Genomic DNA, 14,555 nt, shown 5'->3' on the forward strand with positions numbered 1-14,555 from the left:
GAATCACGCTGTTCTACCGCGATGACTACAGGCAAGTGCTTCTTTAACAGCTTTGTTCGTTTCGCCTGATATTGCGGTTGCTTGGGAAATGCTTTAGAAAATACGTAGCTCAGGGTGACGGTGGTTCTTAGCTGCTGCCTATAGCTCTGCTGTTCGATTATCGCTGAAAAAATTTGCGTCATTTGTGAGACGTCTTTACACCGTAATTGGACCCTCACATCTTTACACCGCCTGCTCTATGAGCGGACTTACCACGCAGTGTAGGTTTTTTGCTTCACGGCTCAGTGCCTGTTTGCGTGAGCATGTTATAGTCAATCTGCTTTTCTTATGATCTGTTTGCAGCGTAGCAGTGAAGTTCTGACGTCGCAAAGGACGAAACCCGGCCTTGCTGCAAGCGCGCATCTACCTTGGTCGGCGCTTCCCCGCTTCTCAATATAACTTGCGGCTTCCCTCATCCAAGACATTCGGAAAAACGTACTCAAGTATTGGTAAAGCTAACCTTGTACGTTTCCAAGCCGGTCACTAAGGGAATTTCATATTGCGGAAACTGTAGCGGGAGGAGCAGTTCGTTCACGTACGTGGTGGCACGGCAATTGGATAAATGAAGAAGGTGCGGCCTGCCGCGTGCATCGAAAACGCTGTCATGCGTCGCGGCGGTGCCAGTCGCGGACTGTTGCCTCGGATCGGCATAGAAAGTGCGTGAGAAACGCGCTTCGAACGCCGTCGCCCGTGGACACCGACGCGTCCCGTCCCCGAGAGCTAGCGCCATTCGGCCCAGCCAAGCGGCCGAGAATGCAACTACGGCTGTGACGTTCGCTCCCATAGCATCCCGCCTAACGTGGCGGGCCGCACCTTTTTTTTTTATCCAGCGGCCATGTTGGTGCAATTGCATCGGTCGTGCAGCGCTAACCAGCACTTTTATTCACCCGTGCGTATGGTGACTTCGTGCACTAGTGTACGCGTTTCCATCAGCAAATTCGCAATTGCTATTTTGAAGTGACATTGAGGGGACTTTGTCAACGATGTCACGCGTCAACAAAACAAAGGGGCTACTTGACACCTCGTCCACTTCATATAAATGAGCTTCGTTGCGCTGATCTGCTGGACGCACCTGTCACTTATGTGGGCTCGACAGACCCAAGTTCTAGTAAAATTGTGTTCATGTCCACTCTCGTAGGGGCCTGCGCTTTTACGGCAGGTGTCACCGCTGAAGTGGGAGCTGGCACGCTAACTAAGAGGAAATCGAAGCCCCGATTTTCAGCCACCCTTGCTACAAAATTTACTCATCTGCTACTGCATCCCGACCGTATTATCGAAAGCGCCCTCTAGCTGCAGTGACACCAACTGTGCACTGCAAGCCTACTGTTGCAATCATGCACTTATTTTGGGCCCTTGCCAGCCTACAACTGTGGAAGCGCGCCTGTAGTACTGTAGATTGGCTTTTACGGTGCTCACTAGCCAGCGCTATTCCCTCAACGCAACACAAACCTTGGATGAGATGTCATCAACGCTCATATTTACTCCCTAATGAGGACAGCTTAATTACTCGATATGCATTTTGGTATGACCCCATATATTTGAAAGTATCATTAGGCCCCCTGGCTATCCGTAGCAACGCAGCATTAGTTATTGAGTTACTGGTCCCCACTTTTCTTCAAATCTGTCAGGAAGATGCTGCGGATTTTCCAGCGGACTATTCCCCAGTGTACGTGCTGTGAAGAGCTAGATATCATGGCTTTCATAATGAAATAGGCGATTACGTTTGTGGCCAGGTCACGCTTTGAAATATCTTAAACATATGTTCAGGTACACAGAGGCACGAACGCGACGAAGTTCTATATTTTGATATAGCATACGCTTGGGGAGAAAAAAATTGGACGACGCTTAAGCTTCGCCTTCAAGAGTGGAACGCGATAGCGTTATTGCATCCCGTTCGCACTGCCTACTCAAACGCGCTACGCCAGCCAAACGTCGCGATCGACAGATAGCCGGGCCCCGACGCGCCGTGAAGGCGGACGCGGTCATGGGGCGAGTGGGGCGCCATGTCTCGGGGCAGCGCCGTACATTGCGAGGAGGGGGTCTTCTGTGTTTGCCGCAAGATGGCTCTGCGTGTGCGCAAAGCGCAGAAGAAATTTAGCGGAAACGTACTTCGCTACTCGTGAAACTGCGACTTCTGTAAGTTACATGGTCATAATTACCGATATACAGCGCAGTATAACATTCTACGGCACGTTTCTAAGGCAACACCGCATTCACTAGAGGCGATTTTTGTCCCGTTTTGAAGGAAAGAGCTCGTGGCTGAGTGGTATCGTCTCACACTCCGGAGACCCTGGTTCGATTCCCACCAGCCCATCTTGTAAGATGTTTTTTATTTATGAAGTGCCTTCTGAGATTTATAGCTCACTGCCAACGCAGCCGACACCGACGCCGACGACACCGGCTTTTCTGCGAGACGAGCTCCTTAACCCAAAGGCGCATGTCCACCGTTTCGCACATCTCATGCAAAAAGCACAAGGAGGCGCCAATGCATGAACAATTTTCCTCCCTTCGGGTCTATTTCGCTCGCGGTTGTTCGAATCTTCAGACAATGCCAACTCCTATTCACGATGGGCACGATCATGCACGATTGTGTCGCAAGCGGGCCAGTGGTTTAGATTAATGTTTTTTTTTTTCAGGAAGCACATGAGGCTCCCCTTGGTCGTTCATCACCGCGAGGACTTGTCACATTACATTAGTAAATAGTTCATGCCTCCTTACAGCTAAACTTTTTTTCTACGCTGTGCAATTACATTCTTGAGCCTGCAATTGCACAGTGTAGAAAAAAAATGTAAAAGCACACGGTGCAAAAATTACCAATACAACCAGCTTCACTTAAGAAGCCATATGGGGCTACGTTTGCTCTCCCTCTCTCACTCAGCCGCCGCAGCTTGCGCTGCAACCTCACTTGTTCAGGAATGAAATAGTGCTGGGTTTCTTTCTTTCGTCATTGTGGAAATGTGGAATGCGTTATTATGGCTCTTCTTCTACGAAGGAATTTTTTTTTTACGAGAAGAGCCACAATAACGCATTTCACATTTCCACAAAAAAGGCAATTTTTGCCAGCCTGCTTCTCGCTTTCCCTTTCCTGTTATTTGTATATATGTGTTCAAAACAAATAATATTATAATAACGCACACTCAATCTGGTACTTTTGCTGCTGCGTAATTTCAGTCATGGATCGAAATAGCTTTAGGTTCATCAGACGGACGAAAATGTGCTTCGGAAACAGAAGCTTCGGCACCGGCTTGCATTAAACTAGCGGGGCATTTAATGGGTAGTTGTTCTTAGTTAACCCTCCTTGCATATTAGCTTAACATATTGCGCATTTGCTGAAGGAAAATCAGCATCACGTCACAGTCGTGATATTCTGTAACGATCGGCGTTCTGGTGCTAATAATGCACCGAAAGGGTAGGCTACATGCACAAAACAACAGCATGAAAATTTTTATCGGCCAGCTCATGTATCAGTGGCAGAAAACAGTAGTCAAACCCAGTAAGAACGTCCGCAATCGGATTTGATGCATGGTAAATAATTTCTACGACAACGTCTCAGAAGACGTCGTGTTAACGCACCAGGGAAGGTAAGGACATTTACAAAATACGGAGCAGCACATGAGCATAGTTGTCGCATCTTGTCGCAGCTCGTCGCCATTCAGCTTGATGAAGTACTCAGGAACGTGAGACCTCGCTTTGCTTAAACGATTCCCTTTGGTCACTGGTGCTCTTCAACGCTACCGTTCGGGGGCCTTCAAATGTGAGTTACGGAATCTTTGTGAGATAGCGATGTCTTACTGAAAGGAAAAGGTAGAATCCAAGAAATAGAGCAATTGTGTTACCTTATACGCCATGTGTTTGTTGGTTCCAGGCATGTTATAACGTAAGCTGATACTGCTTCAAATGTATACACAGTTCACCTGATTGTTCGGTGAATATAAGCGAGGTTCTGCTTCCACTGACCTTTGCAATTTATTGCATCAAGTTCCATCGCGTTGTTTCTGTAGCGGCTCGATTACCGGTCGCTGCGACGGCCATTCCGACGGGTGTGGAATGCAAGAATGCTCCGGTACTTGCTCTTAGTTACACGTTAAAGGATACCCGATGTTCAAAATGACGCTGTACTTCCTACCGTAGAACGTCCCTCACAATCACTCAGTGTACCATTTGAAGACGCTATACGCGTCATTTTATTCACATCTGCTATATATGTTGAATGCGTTCCTACTCAAACAAAAGGTTCCTTCGTGGTTGCTGGATTGACACCTTTGGTATCCTCACAGAGATTATAGTACTAAAGGCTGATCAGCTCGCAGTCTTCTCTGTTGACAATAGAGAAGCAATGTCACGATCAAACACCTTAAAAATGTGGGCTCTTATGTTGCAACCGATGGAAAGACGAAAAATGATCCAACTGCAAATAAGTATATTGTTCCTAATTCCATATTTTGGTACCCGTAGATCCGGTTGAAGTAGAAAACTGAATCAGAAAGCTTGATGTTGTATCAGGGATTGATGAAATAGACTCTCTTGAGTCGAAACTGATATGACCAGTGATATGTGCTGTGTTGGCTTATATCAATCTCACCCTCACTACTGTGTATTTCCAGAACAGTTTAAGGTGGCGAAATTCACTGTGGTACATAAAAGTGGTGATATGGATACTTTAGCAAACTATGCACCAATATCCGTGCTTCCAACCATATCAAAAATATTTGAAAGAGTAAATTACCAGAGATTTCCAACCCTTTTTGATAAACATCAAATAAGAACGGAGTCAATATGGGTTTCAGAAGAATTTGTCAACAAAACAAGCTCTACTTTATATCAAAGATAGCATAATCGACTATATGCAAAAGAAAAAAAAATTCTCCAACTTTTTTTTATCTTCAAAGAGCATTTCACTCCATACCATTCCAATTATTATTTCACAAATTGTCGAGGTATGGGGTGCATGGAGTCGCACTTCAACTAAGTTACCTTGAAGCTGCTTATCAATTCGTACAAATTAATAGGACAATGTCTAGAAAGACAAAGTTAAACCAAGGAGTTCTCCAAGGGACCATATTGGGACCACTACCGTTCCTTGCCTATATGAATGATATTGTGCAAATACCGGATTCCCCTGAACTTATTGTGTATTCTGGTGAAACCAACGTTTCCTTTTCATCAGGCAATTTAAAATCACTTGAGGTCCGTGTGAATAACTATTTAAGGCATCTTTAAATTGGTTAAGGCAGGATGCGCTACGCTTCGATGAAAAAAAAACAACTTGTATGATATTGCGACCTATAAACAATCCTATAAGTAAAATAAGTGTACAATTTGAAGGAAATTGTATTTCGCAGGTAAAGGAACAAAAATTTCTTGGTATGTGGTTCCAGAAGGAACTTAACTGGAATACGCATGAGAATCACCTGATTACCGTGTTACGAAAAAGTTTGGTGTTTTTAAAAACAATACACATAATCCAACTAAGGTTAAAAAGAAGAGTTCACTATGCACTCTTCGACTTAAATGTAACTTATGGCATATTAGTCTGTGGAACGACATCGCAAAGAAATTATCATTAACTTATTACTATACAAAAGAAAATATTGTGCTGTCTTGAAAAGTACAGGGCAATATTACAAGATCTTCCAACTCCAATGTTCCTAAAACATTAAATGCTCAAAGCGGAGAAAGGAGGCAGAAGAAGAAGCCGTGGAGTGCGGATGCACATCGCGTCAGCTCCGCATTTTCTTATGATTCTCGGCGGAAAATCGCATTTTGTGGAGAAATCCATTGATCTTCTCAAGAACAGGTGCCAAGGAGTCCAAGGACACCATTCTCTACCAGGTGGGCCCGTTTTTCGGCCGTCAATCGTTCCTTCCTCTCGCTACGCGTGGCGGGAGATCTACACCTAACTAGAACGCCTCGACACCTCGAACGGCACCGCCGCAGCGGTGGCTGAGAGAGCTCGGCCTACCGACGGAGATACCCAGGCCCTGCTCCATTATGGAAGTCGTGAGCGTGGAAGGCGAAGAAATGCAACCGGAGGAGTTCGGAAAAGAATCAGGTTGGTGCGAAGTTAGAAGAGGCACAAAGAAGCGATGCAGCGGTGGGGCCGGATTGGCGGGACACGAGCAGCAGGGAAGAACCTTCGTCGGAGAAGCAAAAAATAGAAACAAATGGAAGAACGAACGCAAGGTGCGACAAATCATCAAAGCAAGTAGGCTGCCTAACCTGCCAAAAAAGACTACAGGGTTATCGTGCGTCCACGTGGCGGACTTAAGGTATCAGACTACAAGCTGGATCGCATTTACTACTGCCTGCGAAACGCTGCCGGGGTCGGCCGAGAGACAGCGGAGGAAGACAGCATATGCATAAACAGCAAACAAAATATAGTGGTGCTCAGCACACCTTCCGAGGAGCGGGCCAGGAAATATGGGGCTATCAATAAGCTACGCCTTGGAGAACAAGAATTTGAAGCAAGTGCTTACAGAGCAGCTCCTGATAATACATCCAAGGGTCTCATCAGAGGAATATCCCAGGAGGAGAGTCCGGAGGACATAGTGACCAGTCTGGTCACGCCACGCAATCCTGGAGTCTTGCACGCCAAGAGAATGGGTAACACAGACAACGTGATCATTTTATTTGAAGGTTTTCACGTCCCCAGATATGTGAGGTATGGAGCGATGCTTATCCAATGCTCCTTGTATAAAAAACACATCGACATATGCTATGGATGCGGAAGAACAGAGCACAGGGCTGACGTGTGCCCCAACCCTAAAGACAAGATTTGCCGGGGGTGTGGGTGCAAGAATCCTCAGCAGGATCACAACTGCGAGGCGGAGTGCCAACTGTGCGGCAAAGACCACCTCACGGGAGACAAGAAGTGCCAAGCAAGATACAAGATACCGTACCTGGTCAGGAAACGCCGCTGGTAGCGACGGAGGAGGGAAGAAGAAGAGGCCGAAGAGGAAGAGTACTCCTACCACAACTACAAAGAAACCAGAGGGAGCAACAACGATAATCATAAGACTGTAGCGAGCAAGCAGCCCTCAACCGACAAAGAAGAAACAAGCAGGAAAAACTATGGAAGACACCGCTCTGGTTCCATCCCGAGACTGCCAGGGGAAGCCGGTGGCGAACGCTCCAGGTCCAGGTCCAGGACCAGATCGTGGACGAGATCAAGGTCGAGGTCCGGTTCGAGAACTAATCGAGGGGGAGACGGGAGCAAAGCACAGGTGAGCTGGGCAAGCGTGGTCTCCGGCACTGCTACTCAATCGCCTAAAGTTAAAGGGTACGCCCTAGAACAGGAAATGACACAGATTAGAAACATGTTAGAACAGATTACCCGAGAGAATGCAACGCTTAAAGGTGAGATCAAGCAGCTTAGGGCAGAAAACGCGAAGGTTCAGCAACAAAAGAATGTCAACGCACCCTCAGCCAGTACGACGTCGACGCGTAGTCGGGCTCCAACGCCCGTTCCCACGCAAGCCAACGGAGAAGCACCACCACACAAAAGGAGGGCGCAAGAAACGGCTGAAGAAAAGAGTGTATTTGCAATCAGCGAGGTTATGGGAACGTTTAAAGGAATGTTTGATGGGTTACAGCAACAAATCACAAACATGTATGTAGAGATTAAACAACGATTCGATGGATTAGAGAATAGAGTAGCGGCACTAGAAAGCACACCAAAGGATATTAGGCCGGCAGGCGCAGGACCGGCTAAAAGCAAACCGTATAGCAGGCCGAATGCGGTAGAAAATAACAAGGCCACCGGGCAAGAACAGATAAATCAACATGGCGCCGCGTAACCAATACGCGATTTGGCAATGGAACTGCCGCGGGTATCGTCGCAAGCGAGGAAACCTGCAGCAGTTCGTAACAAGTAAGGAGGCGCCAGATATCATTGCCCTGCAGGAAACCGGGGGGATCGCAAAATTATCGGGGTATAAATCGTACAGTGCTTCCGCCGAGAAGGCAACCGTCACGACGCTGATACACAGAAACCTCTCAGCTGTCGAGCACGATACCGGTGTGCGCGGCATAGACCACGTCCTGATTGAAATAATCCCCTCCCGTAAAGAAGAGGGAAGTCTATTTATTCTGAACATATATAGTCCACCCCGGCACAAGCCCAAATTCGGCCCACTCTTCAGCAAAGTGTTGAGCGTAGCGCAGAAGCAGGCACTAGTCGTGGTCGGCGATTTTAACGCGCCACACGCGGCTTGGGGATACAGGATAGAGAACATTAAGGGCCGAAGCCTATGGGCAGACGCTCAGCACGAAGGACTAACGCTCATAACTGACCCTCAGACACCAACCAGAATAGGAAACAGCGTAACCAACGACACGACACCAAATCTAACATTTACGAAGAATCTAGCAGTTTCTCAGTGGACAAACATGCAGGAAAGCTTAGGTAGTGACCACTACATCGTCGTCACAACGGTACAAGCAGGCCCAAGAAGAAAGAGGGGGAGAGAACTCAAGCTAGTAGAATGGGACTCTTTCCGCAAAATCCGACAAGATGATGCGAAAGACACTATAACGGACATTGAGAAATGGGCAGAGACACTGCAAGAAAACATTAAACGAGCTACCAAAACTGTTCCAGAGGAGGCAGGTATAGAGGAGATGGATAGCAGATTATTGCACATGTGGGAAGCGAAAGGCAGCATGCTGAAAAGACGGAAAAAGCAAAAACATAATCGGAAATTAAGGAAGAGTATTGTGGAATTAAACAAGGAAATCGAGATATATGCAAATAGGTTAACCCAACAGAAGTGGGACGCCACGTGCGACTTGATGGAAAGGCAGATAGGAATGTCCAAGACCTGGAACATTCTCCGATGTCTCTTGGACCCCGTAAGTACAAAAACCATACAAAGACACAATCTACAGAAGGTTATACACAGCTACAACGGTACAGAAGAAGAGCTCTTTCGAGAGCTCCAAAAGATGTACGTTGGAGATGCGGAGAGAGAACTACTTCCGGATTACCTAGGTAGCGAGAATCCTGATCTTGATACCCCTATTACGGAGGCAGAAGTCAGATATGAACTCACCAGGCTCAACTCGAAATCTGCACCAGGACCTGATGGGATAAGCAACAAAACACTCAGGAACCTAGACGATGTATCCATCCGAGCTCTCACGGACTACATGAATAACTGCTGGGAGCAAGGCAGCATTCCAAGTCAATGGAAATCAGCCCAAATAATTTTTATACCAAAGCCTGGAAAAAAACCACAACTGACGAACTTAAGGCCGATATCACTGACATACTGCGTCGGTAAACTCATGGAACATGTGGCTCTCACACGTCTCACGAGATACATGGATGATGGAGGACTTTACCCACATACCATGGTTGGATTTCGACCAAAGTTATCGACGCAGGATGTTATGCTTAAACTAAAACATCAGATCATAGATGCGGGTGAGAAAAGTCTAGACACTAAGGCAATACTAGGTCTCGATCTAATTAAGGCCTTTGACACCGTCACGCACAAGGCCATGCTACAAAATCTCCAAAAGCTGGATGTAGGACGTAAAACATACGCGTACATCAAAGACTTCTTGACAGATCGTACCGCAAAGATTTCAATTGGAGAATCCAAATCGGACGCGCTCAAGCTAGGTAATAGGGGTACCCCGCAGGGTTCAGTCCTATCTCCCTTTCTATTCAACGTGGCAATGACCGGTATTCCTGCGAGACTTGACAAGATAGAAGGACTCGGACACAGCCTCTACGCGGACGACATCACCCTTTGGGTGGCGGGTGGAAGCGATGGGCATGTGGAAGAGATCCTTCAAACAGCAGTAAACACGGTGGAAGACTACATCAAAGACAAGGGACTGAGATGCTCCTCACAAAAATCAGAACTTCTGCTCTATAGGCCCACATGCCGGGGTCGAAAAAGCATTAGGGAAAGGCCGGGCATTGTGGTCACAGTAGAAGGCACCGCGATACCGATAGTTGAGAGCCTGAGAATACTGGGACTCCGCATATCCGAAAACGGCCATAACGGAGAAACCATTAGACTACTTGACAATAGTGTTCAACAAACAATCAGACTAATAAAGCGGATATCCAGCAGGCACTATGGCATGAAAGAGCACAATCTCATCCGATTAATAGAAACATTCGTAATCAGTCGCATTGTATATGTGGTTCCTTACCTCAAGCTCTACGCTGCCGAGAAAACCAAGATAGATTGCAGTATTAGAAGGGCGTATAAGCAAGCCTTGGGACTTCCGGCAAATACGTCAAACGAGAAATTCTTGGCGCTCGGCGTGCACAACACTTTAGACGAACTTATTGAGACCCAGAGAGTAGCGCAGTATGAAAGGCTTGCACAGAGTTTGACGGGGAGACACATCTTAGATGACATCGGAATAACCTACGAAGCACAGCACGGAGTGCGGAGAGACATCCCAAGGAAAATAAGGGAACATCTATCAATACCCCCACTCCCCAGAAACATGCACCCGGAGTTTCACCAAGATCGAAGAAACGCACGAGCGAGAGCTCTCCACAAAAGATTCCGTACTGCCAAGGACGTGGTCTATGTGGACGCGGCGGAGTACGCAAATGGACATAGTATGTCCATAGTTGCTACGAGTCTAGAGGGTGACTGCAGAGTTAGTGGGCCGGTAAAAACATGCAAGGCAGAGGTGGCGGAGGAAGCTGCCTTAGCACTGGCAATAGCCTCCACGGAAGCTAACATCGTAGTAAGCGACTGCAAGACAGCCGTCAAGAACTATGCAAAGGGAAGAATCTCGCCGGAAGCACTGAGAATTTTAAACAACTTTCGTGGAGATCGCGACATCCACATTATTTGGGCACCCGCACACTCCTCCCTTCCCGGGAACGAAATAGCGCTAACCTGGCTCGAGAACTGACAGGCCGAGCAGGTGACACGCAACAAATACTGGGAACGGAGAGAGACCGGATGACCAGCTTTAACGAGATCACCAAACACTATAAATTGGGAAGGGCCCATTTCCCCCCGGCACACTCCTCGTTAAATAGACGGCAAGCGACGGCATGGCGCCTCTTACAAACAGATACATATCCGAACCCGGTGGCCTACCACCGCTACTACCCGGACCTTTACACGGATAGATGTAGATTCTGTGAAGAAAGGGCGGACCTACAACATATTGTTTGGGCTTGTCCTCGTACACCCATACAGAATAAAATAATTAAGACCAGAGAGCAGTGGGAGACCGCGTTGCTCAGCTGTGCACCGGAAGACCAACTCAAGGCAATCCAGCAGGCCGAAGATGCCGCCAGGGCCCAAGGGCTCGAGGCCGTCATTTAGGTAGAGGCCTAGGTCTCAAATCTGCTGTGCACAAATAAAGTTTATTCCTCCTCCTCCTCCTTAAAGCGGATCAGTCATACTATCCTAAGTTGCTCGAGGTATCTCAAGAAAATAAGCTATATGAACAAAGCTCCTCCGAAGGACCATATTACTCTTTACGTGAAGAAAGGAAACAAGCATCTAAAATGAGAAACAATTACAAAAGACAAAGTGCTGCGTACGAGACACATCGTGTTCTGTATATCTTTGCAGATAGATTGAGCTTTAATACTAATGTGTGCCCTTTAAAAAAACAAGCAAACAACTTATTGATAACGAGATGTATACTGTATCAACATTAACTAGCGTACTTTCATGCCTCGAACAATGAACAAATTCTTCACGAATTAGCATTCTGAATATTTCCATGTACACTGTATTTTATTTCAGTGAATCCGCATCCATTCTATGTTTCTCATTTTGGAATTTATTTTGTTTAGCTTTGTATTTTGCCGCGCGCGATCTTTTCTGATCTATTGCCTAAAACTGTTATGTAAACTTCTCCTTTTCTTTCTGTGTGATTTGATATGCGCACTCTTGCAGCTGCTAGTTGACCATTTTCCTGAAACTTATGCGTTATAATGCCTTTTTGACTGTGCTGAACTTGAAGCATGTGAACTGCGAATAACTGCAGAAGGACCGGGGTCTTTGTCAGGTTTGATTCGTTTAAGCCCTTGCCCCTACAGTGAGCTTTGTAGGTTGCTTACTGTACGTAAGGTAGTCACTTGCCGTAAAAGAGTCGTGTTTTGGTAAGTCTGCCTTGAAGTAGCGGCTCTGGGCATGTCTCTCGTGTTTTATATGGCACCCACGTCTTTGAAACGAAATATGAAGCCATAATTTGGCACAACCTGGCATAACAATTTTGTGAATATTTATGATCGATAAGACTGGTGACGGTATAAAATGACGGCGAGATTGTGCCAAAAATTATGCAGGGACTCGCTGCCTCCCGTTTATATTTTCTGTGTCTCCACTAACATCCCGCGAAGTTCACTGAAACTGCCCGAGACTCGCCGTCGAACGCTCGCACTAGCAACAACAAAAAAAATACTAGGTCTGGTGCTCTTAGCCCAAAAGTGCACAAATCTTGGAGAATTTGACTTAACTTTACGTTTACAAGTTGTAGTTGTAATAGTTGAGGTAGTTGTTTGAGAGAAAGCACTGCAGATCGGACACAGCTGTTCCCTGAATAGCGCGGAGTGATACTTCTACGACCGCGCTACTTGTGCATGCGTATGCGCCGCTGTCTAGACTGTTAAGCATAAAAAGAAGTATAATATCATGCTGCTCAGAATATGCTTAGTAGAAATTGAAGCTAAACATTTTAACAGAATTGCCTATCTGGTGCGGAAAATTGATTAGGGCTTTAAGAGCGACTCGAGCTGAATAAGTGAATTTGATTAGCCCGACGTTTAGGAGCCCATTCTTCAGGGCGTACTCTTCGGAGATGGCGGTGTACAGCTTTTGAAAGGCTCTTCGTAAACAAAAGGAGGGCAGAGGGCGGAAAGTGGGGAGGCATTTGAGAGTGAACCTTTTCTTAACAGACAGATAGTAAATCTAAGATAATAGTAGGAACAGCAATAAAATACGCCTGGAGTACTGATGGCGTAAGCGGGGGCAACACGGTGAACAATAATGCAACACTTTTGGGAAAAATTATATTAACGATCACAATCAATCTCTTAACACCTGCGAGGGGCTTCAAGCCCGATTAAAGCAGCAAAATAAACGTAACAATAACAACTTTAATGGCAACTCCTTGTTTCAAAGGGAATGCTCACATTCGTTCATGCCTCAGTGAGTCCGTTCATCCATCCACATTTACACCTAGCCATTCATTCATCTACACTGCAATTCACCCTTGTATCTATCAAACCAGACATTTATCAATCCATCTCTGGTTACGCTGTGTATACGCAACAAAGAAACTATGCAATCAAAGCTCTCTATTTACAGACCGCTGGTATTTCATAGTTTCATGGATTTACTCGGTGGCATTTCGGTCCTCCTAAAGGGTAGCTGTTTCTGTAAGGTGACCATTTGTTTATGTAATTGTGAAGTAGCCACCATAATTACATTTTCTTCGAGTAAGCTTTAGTGTTTCTATAGATTTTTCTGAAATTGAAACTTCTAGGCTCTAAAAATATTTTAGAAGTTTACCTGTTTGAATTTTTATTGCTTCGATGCAACGGGTTTTGCACAGGAGTACATCCCAAGAATTTCGAGAAAGCAACAAATACCTAATGTTTCAAACTGTAACGTTATTTACATTCCAAATCACGATCACGTCCACGCAACCCCGTTGTTAGAAAAGACGCAACCGTAGACTCCAAAGAATTTCAGCACGCTTTGAGTGCTATCACTAGAAAAAAGTTTGACGCCTCGAAAATTATATCTCAACTTTTCAGACTACTTTTCAGTACCTGTTGTGCGACCTCTGCGTACTCAGCGACAAGTTGTAGGTGCTGAAGGTGATCTTCTTGAATGTTGTGCAAAACGTTGTATAACTGCACTGAGCTCGTCAGAATGCTAAGGGCAAACAAGTTGGCGGTCTCGTCTGCAGTGGACTCGCTGTCAAACGCCCCCTGTGTGTCCATGAGCACCACTGCCACCTCGGCACCTTCAGGTGTGGAACCCTACGAACATGCAAGTCAAATGAAACGCGCAGTTTGCGAAAATTTCTTATTCTTACCCGAAACGCTTCGTCCCACAGAAGGATGCCTTTGGTGTCTCGTTCCGTGCTTGTGCTCCAGCTGAATCCATTTAGCGGAGTGTCATCGTGACCGATCCAGTTCGGTGTACCGACGGTGCGTAGGTATCGCAGCAGAAAGTTCATTAAAAATGACTTGCCTTGGCGGAAAGCGCCAATTATGGAAATCACGATGATGGCCATGTCTTTCACTTTGTCAGCCAGTAAAATTCTTTCCAACTCGTTCTCGATCAACCAGATACTGTGGTCTTCCTGGACGGATACAATCTGCACTGGTCGCCCCATGATTAAATTGTATGAGCCAGGTCCCCTTGGGGAAATGACAGAGAAAATAAAAGCACTTTATCAACGGTTGATGGAGATACTGCAGGGAAAAGCATCCGACAGTACTTGTCTCTTGTCCTCAGGAAATATTGGTACAAATAAGTCTAAGATAACCTTATATGTTTTATTTA

The sequence above is a fragment of the Dermacentor variabilis genome, chromosome 11 (genome assembly GCF_050947875.1).
Source record: "Dermacentor variabilis isolate Ectoservices chromosome 11, ASM5094787v1, whole genome shotgun sequence".
Lineage (NCBI taxonomy): Eukaryota > Metazoa > Arthropoda > Arachnida > Ixodida > Ixodidae > Dermacentor > Dermacentor variabilis.